The sequence below is a fragment of the Pongo pygmaeus genome, chromosome 9 (genome assembly GCF_028885625.2).
Source record: "Pongo pygmaeus isolate AG05252 chromosome 9, NHGRI_mPonPyg2-v2.0_pri, whole genome shotgun sequence".
Taxonomy (NCBI): Eukaryota; Metazoa; Chordata; class Mammalia; order Primates; family Hominidae; genus Pongo; species Pongo pygmaeus.
In genome coordinates this window covers 71,275,916-71,296,277 of record NC_072382.2, presented here as the reverse complement: position 1 = coordinate 71,296,277, position 20,362 = coordinate 71,275,916, and positions in this window count along the sequence as shown.

The following is a 20,362-nucleotide window of genomic DNA, read 5'->3' as shown; positions in this document are numbered from 1 at the left end:
AATTTAATCAGTATTATCTACCGATTTTATAAATATGTATCGTACATCTACATAAAAGCAATTGAAATATAATTTTGAAATAAGTTTAGGCTAATTACAAGGTTATTTATATCCTCTTACAAAATTTTGGTTATCCCTTTTACAGCATGTTCTGTACACTGTTCATTAATTGGTAAAAAATCTGTTGAATTTAATAACAATGAGATTCCAAATAATGAACCCTGAGTACTTCATTATAATTTATAAAACCTCACCAGATGTCCCATAAACTGAAATATGACTTACAATACTCAGTATTTTTGTTTGAATATAAAGTACTTTATACTGACTACACATTTGATTAGAAATACTTCCAAAGGTATTTTGAAATTTTTCCAATTTGACCTGTGTTTTATAAAATGATTATTTACACAATACTTTAAATTATTGTATGTAGCGCAGAAGAAACAAAGTTCAATGAACCTTAAAATTTATCAGCTGTCACTCGTAATGCTATCACTTCTGGCTTTTGGTCGTTTTCTTTCTTCTGTTTTTTTTCTTTCCCATCATAGGCTTTTCCTGTTATCTTATTAACTTCATTTATCTCCACAATAAGGCTTAAGTTGCCCAAATCATACTAATACTATCTCATTTTTCAGATTTTTAGTCTATAAAATGGGGATAACAAAAGGTTGTAAAGATGATTAAGTCAATTAAAACATGTTAACAATTTAGAAGATTATCTTACAAAGAGAAAGAATTTAATAAAGCAAGCATTGGAATTTGATCATTATTCCACAGGTAATATAGATCTAGTAAATTGTCTAACCAAAGGCATGGCATAATCAGATTTTAATTTTAGCTAACAAAATAAACCATTCTTTCTAGCCTTTTCACCAGGCTATTCTTTATCTTCTCCACAGGGTAACACCAAAATTCTAACTATTCCCCAAATGCACCATGCTTCTTTGTAAAATTTTGACTTTTTCACATACCCATCTTCCCCCGGCAACTTCCCCTTGCAAAATACTGCACATCCTGTAGTACTTAGGTCAAAAGTAATCTCCTCTATGACTCTGTTGAATTACTTTAGGCAGAAATTTTCTCTGCTCTCATTGAATTTTTATATATTTTTTATATTTCACTTTGATAGCTTATTAAGTTGTGGAATATTATATTTATTCATGTATTTCATGACATCTATTTTACTTATAAAATTAAAATTTCCTCAGTGTAGGAACTGTAGCACAGCTAGGTATTACTAAGACCCAACCCAAAGACTGGCATGAAATGATGTTTAGTAGAATGAAAACACAAGTAGTTGCACAGCCACGTGACTCCAAAGCCACGTTCTGAACCGCTGCTCCATTGATACTTCCAAAGACTTTCATAAATGCAATTACATTTCTATTATTTACTTCGATTTAAGCAACACACATACGTATTAGAGTTAAGACAAGTGTCCCTGCTATCTCTTCTTATAGTAAAATAAAAAGACTTCTGCTCTTTGGTTTATCTTTATCACTGTTTTGTTTTGCCATGATTAGAAAATAGGACTCTTAGAACAGGGAGATAGTACTATTTATCAAAGGTTGATTCCGTGTTAATTACTGCTTTAGCTGAGGGTTCAAAGAGCTTGATTACCCAGATTTCCACTTCCAGATAAACATAAAGCTATTCATGCATCTCTGTTGGCTCCCAGAATTTTTTTAATTAACATTATTTCAGAGAAACGTATTTCATATTATACCTACATACATCTAAGGCTTTCTCCCATGTAGCCATAAATTATGATATACTACATCCAGAAATTCAAGCACACAGGGAATTTTAAAGGTTTTCTAACATTATGTGAAGGCTCTTTCAGCAAACCACATCAATGCTTAAATAAGTGCATTCAATATACACATATTGATTTAAATGTCTTTCCATACTTTCTACTCCTTCTTATCTCTATAGATTAACTAGTTTGAGGATAAATACATGACAAACAATAACAGTTAATGTAACAAAAGAATATAATGATTGCCCACCTGATCACTTCAACAAATAGACAGTTTTTTTTCAGCTTACTCCTAAATAATCTTCTTTGCACAGAAGTTCTGATTTATCAACTTCTAACGCTGAATGGAAGGAAACCAGGTGTTCTTTGGTCAGAGCTGTCCCTTCTTCCATGGCCTGTCCTGCTCAAGCACTTTTAATGCTATTTTAATTTTAATTTGGAGTATCTCTGACCCTATGCTCCTTATACTTCAGCTAATTAACAGATAACTTAATTTTCATCAGTTATGAAAGGAAGGGTCTATTTCTCCTTGTTAATATATACCTGTAATCTTTATTTTTAACTTTACAAAGGGTATTTAAAGAGCTGAGCATTACCTTTTTGAGGTTCTCATAGTTCTATAAATGCCGTTGTTTGAATGTAGCTCTCTCCTCTCTTTTCCTGCCCTGTGTCTCCTTTTTTCTCCTCTCTTTTCCTGTCCTGTGTCTCTAACTTAACTCATCCAAATTAAAAGCTGACAGTCATTCATAAAGCCACCTTCTAAAAAGCTGTAAGTGGCAGGAGAATCAGTGGCCCTCTGGGATTAAGGGGCCTTTTCCCAAAGTAAAGATCTATTTTACTTTTAGATGGAATAATTATTCTGAACTATCCCTTAAGATAATAAAAATGTTTTCCCCAGAGGTCCGTTGAGTTCTTTGGTATGAAATATATTTGCTGAATATATCAAGAAAAAATATTAAAAAAAAACTCGATCTTCAAAAATGTATTTGGAAAAGAAACCCCACTAAACAGATGAGAAAAGAGAAAAGTTGATAAATGTAAAAAAGGTGCAAAATTTTATAGGTAATAAAATGTGACATCAGGATCTGAATTCATATATCTCTGGCTCCACATTTTATTTACTTAACCCCTATGTCACTAAAATTAAAAATGATTACACCTGAATTAAAGTCCATACTCTTTCTTTTACAAAGTGCTTAATTCCATGGATTATAACAGACAATATCTAAAGTGATTAGCAAGTGCCTTTATAATCTAGTCCCGGCACCCCTTCTGGCATCATGTTCCACTACACATCTTAGCCTTAGGTTTCCATGAGTCTCAGCCATTCTGGACTTTTTTACTCCTTATGCAAGATGTTCCATATTTTTTGCTTCTGACGCTAATGCTCTAGCCAACTTTCTTGCCAATGCCCTCTCAATTTCCTGCTCATTTTAAGGTTACAGATGGAATGTTACTTCCTCAAGGAGGACTTTTAAAGAAAGTGTTATCATTTGCATGATTTTATACCTGCTAATCTCCCAGATCTGAGTTATGAAACATGACATCTTTCTTGTGGATGTTAGTTGCTGGTTCATTTTATCCTTCTCTAATACTGTTCTTACCTCAGTTCTTCATGATGTCAGTAACCTTGTTTTTCAGTTCCTAAATCTCTTCTCTAAAGGTGTTGTCCCCCATTCTGCTGCTGGTACTAGGTCCTGTTCTGTACCCTAGATATTATCACTAAAAATAACTTAAATGCATCCATAACCTCAAGTTTAAGTCATACATTCTCCACCTACTATCTTATAACTACCCTATTTATTCCCTCTGATGCTGTGTCTTCAACAATTCATTGCTCTTCTTCATCTTCAAATCATCACTATACTTTAGCAAGCATAAAATACAAGGCCAGATTCTTACATGTGGCCTAAACTCCCTTTTCTTTCTCATGTAATCATATGCTCTTGTGTATGGGATTATGTGATCATAGCCTCTTGGGTGTGAGATACCAAGAGGGTATAATCTTTATTGATGTTACTGTGAATGTGCATGCCAGGTGTTCAGAAACAGAGACATATAAGGGAGAGATTTCTTATTAGGTACCTCACAGTAAATAATAAGTACATCAGCTCCTCTTTACCTAACTAATCTTTACAATAAATAATGTAAGAGCCAGTTTAAATGTTTTATACAAGCAGCTAAACAGTCCTTAGTGGGAAAAAAAAAAAAAAAGATTTTTCTATTCACCAAGGGAAAGGAGGAAATCACCTATCCTCAACCTTACCCTACCAAAAGGGTCCCCTACGAAGCCATTTGGCATTTGAATAAAATCTCTCCAGGATTCATACAGCACCAAGTCTCTTGCCTTTTAACATCTAGAGAGGGTTCCAAGTCCTTAGTCCTCCTCATTCCTCTTTGAAATGTAAATAGATAAGACAAATAGCTCTAGTCTTCTTGCCACCTTGGGGTTTAACTTAGTGATTCCTCTTGGCTATAATGGTTTGACATTTCATATGCTAGCAGAGGGGTTCTATTATCCTTTCATGTGAGAGCAATTTAATAAACAAATGGCTACAGATTTAATTTTCATGCTATGTAATACTGTAGAGGGTTTGAAGGATTTAGGGGCTGATCAAATAAAAGTGCATATCAAGAGGTGGCAGTAGCACAAGAAAACTTCATTTGAGTGATATTTTGAAAAGCTTGCATGAAGGGTGGGGAAAGCGGGGAAAGTTTCTTACAGAATGAGACTGTCTACAGCAGGGGTCCCCAAGCTCCAGGCCATGGGCCAGTACCAATCTGTAGCCTTTTAGGAACTGGGCTACGCAGCATTATTGCCTGAGCTCCATTGCCTGTCAGATCAGCTGTGGCATTAGATTCTCATAGGCGCATCAACCCTATTGTGAACTGCTGGTGTGAGGGATTAAGGTTGTGTGCTCCTTATGAGAATCTAATTCCTGATGATCTGAGGTGGAACAGTTTTATCCCAAAACTATCCCCTCCTCTCCTGCCCCTGTCTTTGGAAAAAGTTGTCTTTCACAAAACTGGTCCCTGGTGCCAAAAAGGTTACAGACCTTTGGCCTAGAGCAATTCATTTAAAATGGACAGAAGACGGTCTATTGCTGCCAACTTCTCCACTTCTTGTTAGCCCACTTCCAGCTTCTACACGCCCCGAAGAATACCAGAAACCTTCCCTTTGATTCCCTATAAAGCTTTCTCACTACTCTTACTGCTTTTGAGTCTGTGACAAAGGCAAATGATGGTGGCCAATACTCTTTTAGAGCAATCTGAATAGCTATTCTCTGCTGTTCTCATTTAGATGATCTTTGTCTATGTCCACACCTTTATATATATATATTTTAATCCTTTGATGTTTTTTTCAGTTTCATATAAGTTAACACATTTTATTACTTTTGGTTGCTTAAAATGTCTCTCATTGTGAAATAACCATTGCTATTTCTAGTAATACTATCACTTTAAATACTACTTTGCCTATTATTAATAAAACTATGCAAGATTTTTCTTTGAATGTTTGTATAGCATTATTTTTCCCATTTTTTAACTTTCTTCATCTTTATGTGCTCTTTGTACCTCTTTTGTATAAACAGTATATGATTATCTTTAACCAGATTTATAACAATAGCGTTTTACACTCAAAGTAATTATTCATATGCTTGGATTTGCTTCTACTACTTTATTTTGAGTTATATAGTACATTTTCTGGTTTTTTTCTAGATTTATTGTTTATCATTCCAGGTTTCTCATCATTTTTTTTAGTAAATATATTAACTAATGTTTGTTAGTGGTCTCCCTTAAGAGATATATAAAATAGTTTAACTTTTATTTGAATAGAACCAAAACATATTGATCCCAAACTTGAGTTTGATTTAAATCTTCAAAAGTAATTCATGAAAATTTAGAATTTTCTTTTTAAATTGTTTATGTAACTAAGTTGGAAGTTCCTTGCTTTTGTTTGGTGAAAACTTTATTTTACAAAGGGAAGACTTTAGATTAGTTTGGATGATGAAGTTAAGACAAAAATTATTCAAAATAAGACAAGGGCTATTCAGAGTCTTTTTTTCAGAGGTTGAAGTGAAACTCGATTTGGAGAAAGGCCTTTAAAGTCTTTCAACTAAGTCTACCAAAGTACCTGTTTTGTGTGCATATGTGTGTGTGTCTCTCTTTTCCTCTTTTTTTACAGAATAGTATTTTGACTTTCTTCTTTTTATATTTTGTAAGTTATTTGACTTTTTTTAAAGTGAAAATATATCAATTGCATATCAGAAAAATATAGTCATTATCATTGTGAAGAACGTTTCCCTTCAAACTTGAGACATTAGTTTTAAATAGTTTTAACTGAAGACAAGTGTCTTTAAATTAAGACACTAGTTTTAATGATTAAGATTATTTTAAGAAGTAATGATTACACTAAGAACATTAAAATAAAATATAAAACTTACAATAGAAGTAATGATTGCTTTAAGAAGAATATTAAAATAAAATAGAAAACTTACATGTAGATGTTTAGCTGATAACCATTTTTCTTTTTCTGCTCTTTCTTTTATAATTTTCCCAAAATTAAGATGATCTACCTATCTAAATACAACACACATACACACACACACACACACCCCTCCAAAATATTCAACGGATACATTATTTTTGAGGCAAAATAGTTTCTAAGCTCTAGCTGTGACATGCACTGACATATAAAATCTCTATAGTAGTCACAGAAATCTGTTCTCTTTAAAATAAATAAAAACAATGACTATGAAATTAGCTAAGCTTCAATCATGTCTTCAGTTTTTTGATGAGATAAAGACACCATGATTTTCAAGTATATACTATACCAATAGTTATTCTTCTATCTTCAGTTCCTAAGTCATAACTGCTACTAAAGAGAAAAAATACAGTGCTTCTGTAAACTTAGACTAACACCTATGATAAAACCCCGTCTCTACTAAAAATACAAAAAGTTAGCCGGGCATGGTGGCACATGCTTGTAATCCCAGCTACTACGGAGGCTGAGGCAGGAGAATCGCTTGAACCCGGGAGGTGGACGTTGCAGTGAGCCAAGATTGTGCTGCACTTCAGCCTGGGTGACACAGAGAGACTCTGTCTCAAAAAAAAAAAAAAAAAAAAATTGTTGTTAATATGAATTTCATTCCACTGGTAAAGAAGTATTAAAATAAGCCATAGAATCTATGAATCCTAGTGATATATGAGTTAAAAAGAAATTATTTAGGCAGATAGTGCGGGTAAGGAATTCCTCCATAAGATTTTCCTTTTAATGAAAAGCAGCTCCCAAATCATTTCTTTTCTAACAAAGAGCAGCCTGCAAAATCGAGCTGCAGACATAGAAAGGTAAACTACAAGCTTGCACAGGTGAATGTCAGCAGTTGTGCCAATAGGAAAGGGGCTACCTGGGGACTAGGCATGTTCAAAATGGCAGTTACATCTTCCCTTTTCTTTGCCAACCACGTGTACAGTAAAAAGTAAGCAACATGGCGCTGGCCAGGTACAGAAGCCATTTGCATAATAGAAGATTAGGGTGGTGCAGCCAGCTTCTTCCAGTGCTATGTAAACGTCACACCTGGTCCGACCAATCTTTGGGCCCTATGTAAATCAGATACCTCCACCTCAAGCCAGCCTATAAAACCTCATGCACTTCACCACAAAAAGGGAAGATCCACTTAAGTGCCCCTCTCTCTCTCCAGGAGGGAGAGCTATTCTCTTTTCTCTTTCTTTCACCTATTAAACCTCCACCCTTCACCTCACTCCACGTGTGTCTGTGTCCTTGATTTCCTTGGCATAAGGCAAAGAACCTCAGGTATTTACCCCAGACAATGACGTTGCTTCACTAGTATTAGCAGAAATTAGTTCGATCAGGTCAGGAATTCACAGTAAGTGTGGACAATGACATTAGTTGTGTAGTAAGGAAGCCTTAGCAGTAAAAAAGAATGAGGAGTCCATATAGGACTGTGGCCACACTCAAAGCCAACATTATTCCATAGATCAGGATAGCAGAGTAGCTCACAGGGTTGCAGATGGCCACTTAAAGGTCAAAGGTCATGGCCAACATGAATCCCAACTCCATGGTGAACAGGGAGTAGATAAATGATATTTAAATAGGACAAGTTTTAAAGCTTATTTCTCTGTCACTGAACAAGAAGATAGTAAGAATTTAGGGAAGGACAACGGTGATAAGCATCAGGTCATTCATAGCGATCATGCATAGGAAGAAATACGTGGGCTAATGCAGACTAGATACTGTATTGATGTTGAACACAAAACAACACAATTCCCCATCATTACAAGAAGGTAGACCAGGCAGACAGGATGGAGATGTACGTGTGGGCAGACTCCAGCCCTGGGTTTCCAAAGAGGAGTTAGGTGGTTGGGTGGAAATTGATGTATTGGTTCTAAGAGATAACATTGGAGGAGTTACTTGCCTTTCTATACTATGAGCCAAGATTTTATATATATATATATATATATATATATATATATATATATACACACATACACATATATAAATGTGTGAAAATAGAAATTAATTTTAGTCATGGAGTAGAAAACTGAGCCATCCAATGAATATAATAAAGCTTGAATTCTTACATACATAATGTAGATAACTAGCTATGCCTTTGAAATCTGTATGTTGAAAGATGAATGAGTAACAAACTCCAATCTGGGAAGAAAAAAGGGCAAAGTCCCAAGTTGTGTGTGTGTGCATGTATGTGTGCATGTATGTGTGCATTTGGGGGAGTATATGATTGTTTAATAATTTTCTTTGTTTCCATTATTTTGTAAGCACTTAGAACATTACCTACATTACAGTAGATTCTCCATACTTTTGATAAACAGACTCATAAATCTTTATAAATAAATGATAATGATTTAGTGTAGTATTGTAGCTTTGCTTTCACATAATTACAGACTCTTTGAAACTCTAAGAGATGGTATACAGGAATATCTTTTTTGTTTTTAAAAACTGTTTTAGTGAAGGCACAAAAAGCTGATTATACACTTTATTATAATAAAACTGAAGACATAAATGACAGATTAAAATACATGTCCAATTCTCTTGTCTTTTCTTCTGAGTTATATGCCCTATATATCTTGTTCTCTGTAGGAAGTATACTGGCTTGTAAGAAACAATGGTTTATGCAATTTATCTCATTTCTCCCTGGTTCAAATTGAGCAACCTATCTGCATATATCATGAGAAGTGGCAGATATGTTTTATGGGAGGAAAGAATGCTTAGAAATTTCAATGGAGTTTACTATTTCATACCTATGGGATTTTATTAGAATTGCCTCACCCAGAAAGAAAATTGAGGGAGAGGGTATTTATGTAACAAAGTACTGTTTCCTTGTATGCTGGAGCATGTATGATATTTGATGTAGCTCCACTATCATCATCTTTTTTATATGTAGCAAATTTTCTTCATATCTCTGGAGTTTTTGCACAAACTGTTTTAATCAATGCAATGTCCTTTCCCCTTTTCTCTACTTATTCATTGAATTCTATTCTATATGCCTCCTTTTCTATGATCTTTTCTCTTTAATTCTATCCACAATAAAATTTGGATATGGTGAAATCTCGTAGGCATATATTGCTACTTTTAATTCACAAACACATCTATTAGTAGAAAAGTTTTCTGAATAGGGACCTTAATTGCCATTTTAATTGAAAAGTAGTTTATTGGCATACATATAGTACATTTTCAAAGTTGGGATATTTAAACAAAAATCTCCTCTAAATTTACTTAGAATGTGATTATGTGATTTGTGAAAGTCAAATCAACTTTAAGGACAATAGATTAATCATTTTTAGTATAATGAACTCATAAATTTGCTGTAATTTTATGAAACCCACTTTAAATACAACAGTTCTCCTAAAAGCTTCTGTGTAAAGTGTACAGTTGATATGTTCTTAGACAAACCTCCAGGGGAGTGTTCAGATTTCCATCACTATAGAGTTTCTAAAATATAATCTTTTCTGCCCTTCTGTTGGAAGCACAGAGTTACTACCACATAACTGCAAAATGACAGCATCTGGGACCTGTGCTTCTACCTATGCAACTGGCTAGCTCCTATTATTGGAATTCACTCAGTTCTCAGAGAGGTACCAGAACAATAGTTGACTGCCCACTTTTCAAACATCCAGAAGGACTGTAAAGTGGCAGCTAAACAGACAGTATCTCATAAAGATACACAGCAACAGACACAGAACTTCTAATGACAGGTTCTCACTAGGGTCTTCTTGTCTTCCCAATCTTGTGTCCAGGCCATGGAAAATATCTTACAGAACAAAGAGCTGTGCTTGGGAATCACGTGGGAAAACTCTCTGAACATCAAGTTTTAAGAATAATTGTTTAAAAAACATACACAGTAAGTATATATAAATATTGTAGGTATGATCTTGGACAATAATCATTGGTACAATCTGTTAAGAATATCTAATCCAAGACTCCCTAACCCACATACATCATAAATGTAATGGTATAAAAATGTTAATATTCAAATTTGAGTCATTGATGTTTTACTGACAAATGTAAAACAACAATTGCTCCCATGGTATAAAACAGGGCTTGCTGTTGTCTATCAGTACACTTTCAAGACAGGAAAGAAGGGGAATTTTCTGGAGGTGATAAAAATGTCTTACATCGTGATTTCAGGATGGGGTACATGGGCTATCGGCTACACATTGTTCAAAATTACCTAACAGGTCACTTAAGTTCTGTTCATTTTACCATATTTTATTACACCTTAAAGAAAATACATATACACATGCTTACATACCTAATAAATATGGCATTTTAAAACTGTGAAAACCATAAAGGCAGTCATTGATGTCCTGACAGAAGTAAAAATCTTACATTATCTGGAGGAAAGAAAGATTGAGAAAGGGTGCACTTGGTAATTAACCTAGAACAATTAGTATAAACTGAGAATATCTCAGGCAAATGAATATGTATAGTTAATCTAAAACAGAGGCAGAGGTTTAAGTTATTTTAGAAAATCTGCTTTATAAACATGGGTAATTGAGGGCTTTGGAAATTGTAGCTGATTTATTACTACTATAATTACTTATATTTAGTTTCTTTCAAAATAAATACAATAGGCTTCAAACAGTGCAATGCCTTCTCCAATCTGGCCCAGGTCTGTCTAACCAAAACACACATATGTACCCCAAATATATTTTCACTGAAGCTGCTTCATTCTACATTTATTCTTTATGAAGGAGAATTCTGTAATGGATTTTCCTACATTTGGAGAACTACAATCTAAAATCAAATGGGCATCCACGATGAGAGAGGAAAGCTATGTTGAACTTGTGAAGGTTATGTAGGCTACATGATTGACTGCAGGACAGGACATTCTGATTTTCCAAGCAATGCTAGATTTCAATCCTAGATCCAAAATATTTGAAACTGATACACTTAAGATGAGTGGGCCATGGTAGCAAAAATTCCAGCAGTTTTCAGATTTGTTTTCAATTTTTGTCATCATGCAATTGTTCCCTGAGTGAATTTACTTATAGTAGAACCCCTCCAATCTGCCACCATATATTGAAGACCTTAGTTGAGAACTTCTTTCTCAGGACATATGCAATTAAACAATCTACATGAATCTCAAACCTACCATGTCTAAATTCAGTTTGTTAAATGTGGCCCTAAAGATTGCTGCTAACTTAAATTCCTAGGTCAAAGTAATAATGGCACATACATCTAGTCTTCCAAAGCAAAAGACTTTATACTTCCCCAATAGGTAAATAATGAACTGAGTACCTGGCAGATGAAGAGATAATATTAGTCTTTGTGTGTTTAACTAAGCATATGAGTTCCTAGAATAAATAAACAAGGAATGAGGAAAAGTTACAGAGCACAAGTATCAATTCAATTTGTAAAAATTGCAACATCTGTGAACCACAATAAAGTAAAATGCAATAAAATGAGGTGTGCCTTTACTTAATAAATGATTAGGAATATAAAACTTGCCTGGGAAGCCAGTGACAATGGAAGGGAATTAGTAAAAGAGGAAGCTAAACCTAGCTACTGAAGCAAAATGAAAAAGGGAAAGTATTTTGACTTTGTGAATAATAAGCAATTGTATGTTTTCTATCTTGATACTGGGTCCTGTGAGAAAACATTTTAAATAGTCCATTTTCAAGGCATGATAAATGTAAGTACTGGCAGCTAGCCTACAAATGCAACAAACTACATGGCTCATGCATCTAGAAGGTAACAATAAGCAAACAGAATGTAGAGGTGGGGTCAGCCCATAAAAGGGAAGAAAGTTCTGTTATTGGGAAATCAAAACATAAGTGGGAAAGGAGACCAGGATATAACCTTATAAGCAGGATAATGAAACTTAGGCAATGTCCAGGAAGATCGTAACTCCATAGTACTTGACCAATGAGAAATTGGGGGAGGGACTTGTGTGCTAGGAGATAAATTACCTATTGTGACTGCCCTGGGTGTGCCTGCCTACCAGAACCCCTATCATGCAAGACCACTATTAAAAGTCTCATTTTCACTGTTCTTTGTGCCTCTAAGATCATTCTTTGGGTTTGGATGAGTGAGTGTGTTTCTGACAACCTGGGGGCCCATCCAGGATCTCTGTGCCTGCATGGAGTGGGACTCCAGCAGAGAGATGTGTCCCACCCTATTTAGTGGCCTGTTCTGTCCTGGTGGCCCAGCTATCCACATAAGCCATAAACAAACCCAAGACTGTTATTCAGGAGGCAGCCGAGGTGACACAGTGAGAAAAGCAGGCACTGTGGCAACCAGGCAACCTCATGCATGAGTCAAGTTAGGAAAATTGGACTGTAAGTACTGCCTTGGTGATTGGGTATTTTTGGAGGTTGAGTGTGTGTAACTGAGACGTAGCCAAGATATGAAGTGAGTTGGGAGTCCCAATCTGAGATTCCATTCTCCCGCTAGGGAAGCAGCTGGAGACAGATGAATTGATTCTCGGGGTGTGCAAAAAACCTCTAGTAAGGGCAGTTAAGTGCACAGGGAAGAGCTCAGGCACAGAGACTGACTGAAAATGGGAAACAGAAATTCTAGGCCTAGGAGACAAAGAAAAGGTGGAGCCAAGAGACTCCCTCGAATATTTTCCCAGATAGTCCTTTGGGGAGAATGCTGCAGGTTTGGACAGACAACCCTAGAGCCAAGGACAAGGAAAAGCAAAAGATCATAAAGTATTCCTGTTTTATCTGGCCCAAAAGCCCAATTTGTAGTCCTTCAGTCTTTCGGCCTAAGTTTGGCTCAGATGAGGATTGGGTGTGCCAAGATTTAATTCTCTATGTAAATGATAAAACCCCATCCTCACAAGAAGACATAGGTTACACTGTCTGCTGGATCAAGGAATTAACTCCCAGGTTCCCCCTCAAAGAAGAAAAAAAAGCCTAGTGAAAAGCCCTTGCCCAGTGAAAAGCCCTGGGATGCCCTATCATGTTTGCCCCCTCCATACGTCTCATGAAAAGGGGACAGGAAGATCAAGGGGCAGCAGGAGAGTTAGAGGAAGAAAGACCCGAGACCATAGGGGAGCCAAACCAACTGTTCCTTTAAATCCTTATCCAAATTTAAGACAATAATTAGAAGAGTGTAAGAGGGATATTGAGAACTTCCCTGTCCCTTCCACACAGCAGGCATCTAGCATGTTCCCTCTTAGGGAAGTTCCCATGGGACAGGGAGAGACTGGCTTTGTAAATGCTCCTCTTACAAGCACTGAAGTTAGGAATTTCAAGAAGGAAATGAAACCACTCCTAGAAGATCCCCTCGGTTGAGCAGACCAGCTGGGCCAATTCCTAGGACCCAGCTTTTACACGAGGGCTAAAATGATGCCTATCATGAATATCCTGTTCACAAGAGAAGAAAGGGGGATGATTTGGAGAGTGGCCATGACCATCTGGGAGGTGCAACACCCTCCAAGGCAGGGAGTCCTGACAGCTGAACAAAAATTTCCAAATGTCAATCCCAAACGGGATAAGAATGATCCCAGGGATTGGGCCCAAATGCAGTGCCTCAGAGAATTAATAATTAAAGGATCAAAGAGCCCACTCTTAGGACACAAAATGTCTCAAAGACATTTGAGATTCAACAACAAAAAAGGAAACTCCCTTTGCATTCCTGCAGAGACTCAGAGATCGGATGGGAAAGTACTGTGGATTAGATCCCAAGGACCCAATACGACAAGGCCTTTTGAAGGTTAACTTTGTAACTAAGAGCTTGCCTGACATTACAAAGAAACATTACAAAAGATTGATGGATGGAATGAGGAACCAGTTGACGATTACTGAGGGTAGCTCAGAAGGTCTTTGTAAGGAGAGAGGAAGAGAAGCAGAAACAAAAAGTGAAAATCATGGTTTCCACTATGGAAGACGTAGTCAGGAAAAGGTTAGATCAAGATCCCCCTTAAAAGAGATAAGGGAATGATAGATTTTGACACAGAGAAAGAAGGGAAATGCAGGGAAAATTCCTAAGACTATGAGTGGATGTTACAAGTGTGGAAAGCCAGGTCATTTTAAAAGAGAATGTCCTGAATAGAAAAAAGAAGAAAAGGACATCCCCCTCATGACAGCTGATGAAGACTAGGAAAGTCAAGGGTTCCTTCTGAGTAGCTGCCTCCAGGAACCCTTAATAAATTTGAAGACGGGACCCAAGGGAGAAAAAGTGACATTTTTTGTTGATACTGGGGTGGCTTGCTCCTCCCTAATACACCAACCAAGGGGTACAGAACTCTCTAAGGAAAAATGGACAGTATCCAGGGTAAAAGGGGAGGAATTTCAGGTTTTGATATTCAAGAAAACATTAATTAGATTGGGACAAGAACACATTCAATGGCCACTCTTTTATGTTCCTAAGGCAGGAATAACCTCCAGGGTAGAGACCTGATTGTGAGATTGGGTTTAGGATTACAAACAGAGGAAGGACAAAGTAAAGTAAGGATGGGCCTCCTAATAGAGGAGGAGGAAAGAAAAATTAATCCCCTTGCATGAGTTGGGGAAGGCAACAGGGGAGGGTCAAAAATCACACCTTTACAGATTGAACTAAAACAACCAGGAGAAGTATTTTGCAGAAAACAATATCCCATTTCTATTGAAAGGAGAAAATTTCTCCAAGCAGTAATAGAGGGATTGATTGAAAATGGACTGTTAGAACCCTGCATGTCATCATATGATACTCCAATTCTCCCAGTCCACACTGCTCTGTGCAGCTTTGTGTTGTTTATCTGAGATGGAAAGTTTCTGTTTTTGTTCCCAGACATCTTCTTGCAGCTGCACACACCCCATCTCCCCAGTCCACTGTTAGCTTCCCTATCTTAGTGTGCCTAAAGGGAAAGGAAAGTGCTTATTGAGGCCCACTGTTTTGACTGGGGCCCATTGTATGAGTGAATGTGAAGTTTGGTGATTACCCAGGAGACTTCCCACCACCCCCCTTCTCTGTTTAAGTTGTTTATCTGTTATTTACAGCCTGAACTTTCAGGCTGTCCTTTGTTAGGGAGAAGTAATTTCTCTGAAGTGCATGAAGTTAGAAAAGGTTATACACCAGGGTCAAGTCTGCTTCATCCCTGGGAGGCAAGGCTGGTTCAATATGCGTAAATCAACAAACGTAATCCACCACATAAACAGAACCAATGGATAAAACCACATGACTATCTCAATAGATGCAGAAAAGGCCTTTGATAAAATTCAGCATCCATTCATGCTAAAAACTCTCAATAAACTAGGTATTGATAGAAGATATCTCAAAATAATACGAGCTATTCATGGCAAAACCCATTGCCAATATCATACTGAATGGGCAAGAGCTGGAAGCATTCCCTTTGAAAACCAACACAAGACAAGGATGGCCTCTCTCACCACTCCTATTCACAATAGTATTGGGCATTCTGGCCAGAGCAATCAGTCAAGAGAAAGAAATAAAGGGTATTCAAATAGCAAGAGAGGAAATCAATTTGTCTCTGTTTGCAGATGGCGTGGTTGTATATTTAGAAAACCCCATCCTCTCAGCCAAAAACTCCTTAAGCTGATAAGCATCTTCAGCAAGATCTCAGGATACAAAATCAATGCGCAAAAATCATGAACATTCCTATACACCAATAATAGACAAACAGAAAGCCAAATCATGAGTGAACTCTCATTCACAATTGCAACAAAGAGAATAAAATTCCTAGGAATACAACTAACAAGGGATGGGAAGGATCTCTTCAAGGAGAACTACAAACCACTGCTCAAGGAAATAAGAGAGGACACAAACAAATGGAAAAACATTCCATGCTCATGGAGAAGAAGAATCAGTATTGTGAAAATGGCCATATTGCCCACAGTAACTTATAGATTCAATGCTATTCCCATCAAGCTACCATTGACTTTCTTTGCAGAATTAGAAAAAAAACTTTAAATTTCATATGGAACTAAAAAAAAAGCGCAAAAAACCAAGACAATCCTAAGCAAAAAGAACAAAGCTGGAGGCATCATGCTACCTGACTTCAAACTGTACTACAGGGCTTCAGTAACCAAAGCGGCATGGTACTGTTACCAAAACAGATATATAGACCATAGGAACAGAACAGAGACCTCAGAAATGACACCACACATATATAACCATCCGACCTTTGACAAACCTGACAAAAACAAGCAATGGAAAAAGAATTCCCTATGTAACAAATGGTGCTAGGAAAACTGGCTAGCCATATGCAGAAAACAGGAACTGGACCCCTTCCTTACACCTAATACAAAAATTAACTCAAGATGGATTAAAGATGTAAATGTAAAATCCAAAACCATGAAAACCCTAAAAGAAAACCTAGGCAATACCATTCAGGACACAGGCATGTACAAAGACTTCATGGCTAAAACACCAAAAGCAATTGCAACAAAAGCCAAAATTGACAATGGGATCTAATTAAACTAAAGAGCTTCTGCACAGCAAAGAAACTATCATCAGAGTGAACAGGCAACCTAAAGAATGGGAGAAATTTTTCGCAATCTATCTATCTCACAGAGATCTAATATCCAGAATCGACAAGGAACTTAAACAAATTTACAAGAAGAAAAACAAATAACCTCATCAAAAAGTGGGCAAAGGATATGAACAGACACTTCTCAAAAGAAGACATTTATGCTGCCAACAAATATATGAAAAAAAGTTTGTCATCACTGGTCATTAGAGAAATGCAAATCAAAACCAACAATGAGACACCATCTCATGCTAGTTAAAATGGCGATCATTAAAAAGTCAGGAAACAACAGATGCTGGCGAGGCTGTGGACAATAGGAATGCTTTTACACTGTTGGTGGGAGTGCAGAGTAGTTCAACCATTGTGGAAGACAATTTGGTGATTCCTCAAGGATCTAGAGCCAGAAATACCACTTCACCCAGCAATCCCATTACTGGGTATATACCCAGAGTATTATAAATCATTCTACTATAAAGACACATGCACACATATGTTTATTGCAGCACTATTTACGATAGCAAAGACTTGGGACCAACCCAACCCAAATGCCCATAAATGATAGACTGTATAAAGAAAATGTGGCACATATATATCATGGAATACTATACAGCCATAAAAAAGAATAAGTTCATTGTCTTTGGAGGGACATAGATGAAGCTGGAAACCATCACTCTCAGCAAACTAACACAGGAACAGAAAACTACACATCACATGCTCTCAGTCATAAGTGGGAGTTGAACAATGAGAACACATGGACATGGAGAGGGAAACATCACACACTGGGGTCTGTCAGGGGGTGAGGGTCAAGGGGAGGGAGAGCATTAGGGCAAATACCAAATGCATGTGGGGCTTAAAACCTAGATGTTGGGTTGATAGGTGCAGCAAACCACCATGGCATATGTATACCTATGTAACAAACCTACACGTTCTGCACATGTATCCCAGAAATTAAAGTAAAATTTAGAAAAAAATATGTAAAAAAAATTTTTTAAATAGAAAATGGTAATTCCTTTAGCAACACATGAATTTATTTTCTTCCTGAGCCACATAGGTTGGGACTTCATGAAGTATTTCTATGTAAGCACTGTTATTACTCCACATTGTAACAATTCCTGGAAATCAGGAAGGAACACATCTGGTTTATATTCTAAAAGCATGGGAGAGATATGTCTTTCAATATTTGAATTGGGAACTTAAAGGAATGATCTTTGCCCTCTCTTTGCGTGTCTTTAGCTATCAGTGCATCTTCTGGAATGCTTTAGTAGCAACAGATCAGTGAACTCAGTAGCTGAAGAATAAAATTCCTAATTCCCCATCCTTTTTATGATCTGTGATGCAATCTATTTAAATTTCTAAGTAGCAACAGATCAGTGAACTCAGTGTCTGAAGAATAGAATTCCTAATTCCCCATCCTCTTTATGATCTGTGATGTGATCTTAGAAATTTAAATTTCTAAGAAAGGAAATCCCTCTTTCCCTCTGGCCTTCTCTTTATTATCTCTCAAAGATAAAGATTGAACTAAACTGAGTCCCTTTTTGTATTCAATGAGTGGCTGCCCTATTGTGTCCTGCTGGACCTTGCACAATGGTCTCTTCTTAGAGTTACAAATAAAAAGCAAGAAAAATTCCATTTGCCCTTGGCCTTCACTTCAACATATCATACAATCCTAATCCCTCTAGGCTTAATTCTGTCTGTTGAAAATAATAGAAAATCATTTTCTCCCTTTCCCTTTTTAGAACGTTTCTTTAGAAAATGTGTAATTGTTATGTTTTTATCTCTTTGAAATGTATTTAAATACTTTTAAAAGCTAAACAAGCCCTTTATAAGCTTTAGAACCCAGTGTTGCCTTTTTCGAGGCCTTAGGAAACCATTTTTTTAAGAATGTAAACACCCAAGGAAGATAGTGTCTCTATCTCCTACTTTATTTGGGAGGGTAGGAGACTAACTTCACCTGGCTCCTGAATCCAAGTTGCAAAAGTACTTCCTGTCAAAAGAAATGAAGATTTTAATTTTCCTTTGTCCAAAGCCAAATAACTAAACCAGGTGCTCACCCCAATTGCGAGGTGAATGATTAACTGTGTGACAAATTGTGCTGTCAAGTCCTCTTAATTGAGGGCTAGTTATTGTTTATCTTGAGAACATGCATACAACTGGTTGTATCTGGTTGAGTATAGAAAAAGGTGAGATTTTCTTCTGTTTTTTTCAATTTTTTAGTGGATTATCTGTGATGTGTATCATCACAATCTGGTATAACCCTCATTTGTCAACAAAACTATTTTCTTTTCTGTTTCTCTTTGTGGAGAGGTTTTTTGGATTAGAAGAAGATTTTGTTTTTAATTATATTTCTGTAACACTGAGAAAATTATATTATCTGATTTTTTGTTTTTTGGATTGGCTCCATTTCATTTTGAACCAGTGCTTATTAGATTATGAGTAATATTATGACGTTTGCACAGCACTTTAAATTTAGTGATATTTCAATGATTGTATAATACTATCATCAAGGGTTTGGAGAGAAGTCAGATAAATGCAAGTTTCTGTATAGTTTTCCTAAAGTATTATTATTGTAGGAAAAATTAGGCTAACAGTCATAACGTCTCTATCTTCATGATGAGAAGTAGGAATTGGAATTTTTATGCTGTATGTAGTTATTCATCAATTTATCATTCAATCCATGTATTCCCATTCATCTTGTCCATAGAATATTTGTTTGTTCTAACAATCTATACAGTGTTGTGGGGAAAAAATAAGGAGATAAATCATATATACATACATATACATATATACACATATACATATATACACATACACATACATACATAAAATTTTAGACTTGTTTTAGATTTTCAGAAAATTGCATAGACAGTATAATTTTCATATACTCCTCACCTACTTTCTCCTGTTGTTAACATCTCACGTTACTATGTATGTGTGTCACAACTAAGAAGCTGACATTGATACATTCCTATTAACTAAATTCTATACTTTATTTAGATTTTATTACATTATTTCCTGATATCCTATTTGTTTCCAGGATCTTCTCCAAAAGTCCACATTTCATCTAGTTGGCATGTCCCCCTAAACTTTTTTGGCCTGTAGAAGTTTCTCAAAATTTCTTTGTTTTGATAACTTTGACAGTTTTGAGAATTTCTAGTTAGATACCTTTAGAATCCGCTTGCTTCAATTGTGGTCTGTGTGATGTTTCTCTCATGTTTAGAATGGGTTTATGGGTTTTTTTGGGGGGGATATCTATGACCATGGAAAAGTGCCATTCTCACCACATCGTTTTTACAAGCTCTACCATCTGCATGACTTATTCCTGATGATGTTAACTCTGATTGCTTGGCCAAGGTAGTGCTTGCCAGACTTCCGCATGCAAATTTTCTGTTGTAAGTCCCCTTGTCACTCTACTCTTTGGAAGCAAAATGCTATGGGGAATGTTTATATACGTGTCAGCTTAATTTACATATATAATTTCCCAACAAATTAATGATAAATTATTATTAATAAATAATCAAACAATAGAACATAATAGAAAAATATAATAATGAATCAATATGGTATAATCCTAAGTCAACAACCTTTAATCAAGTGGGTTTGACTGTATTGATTTATTTTCACCATCTGATAAAAGAATGGATGC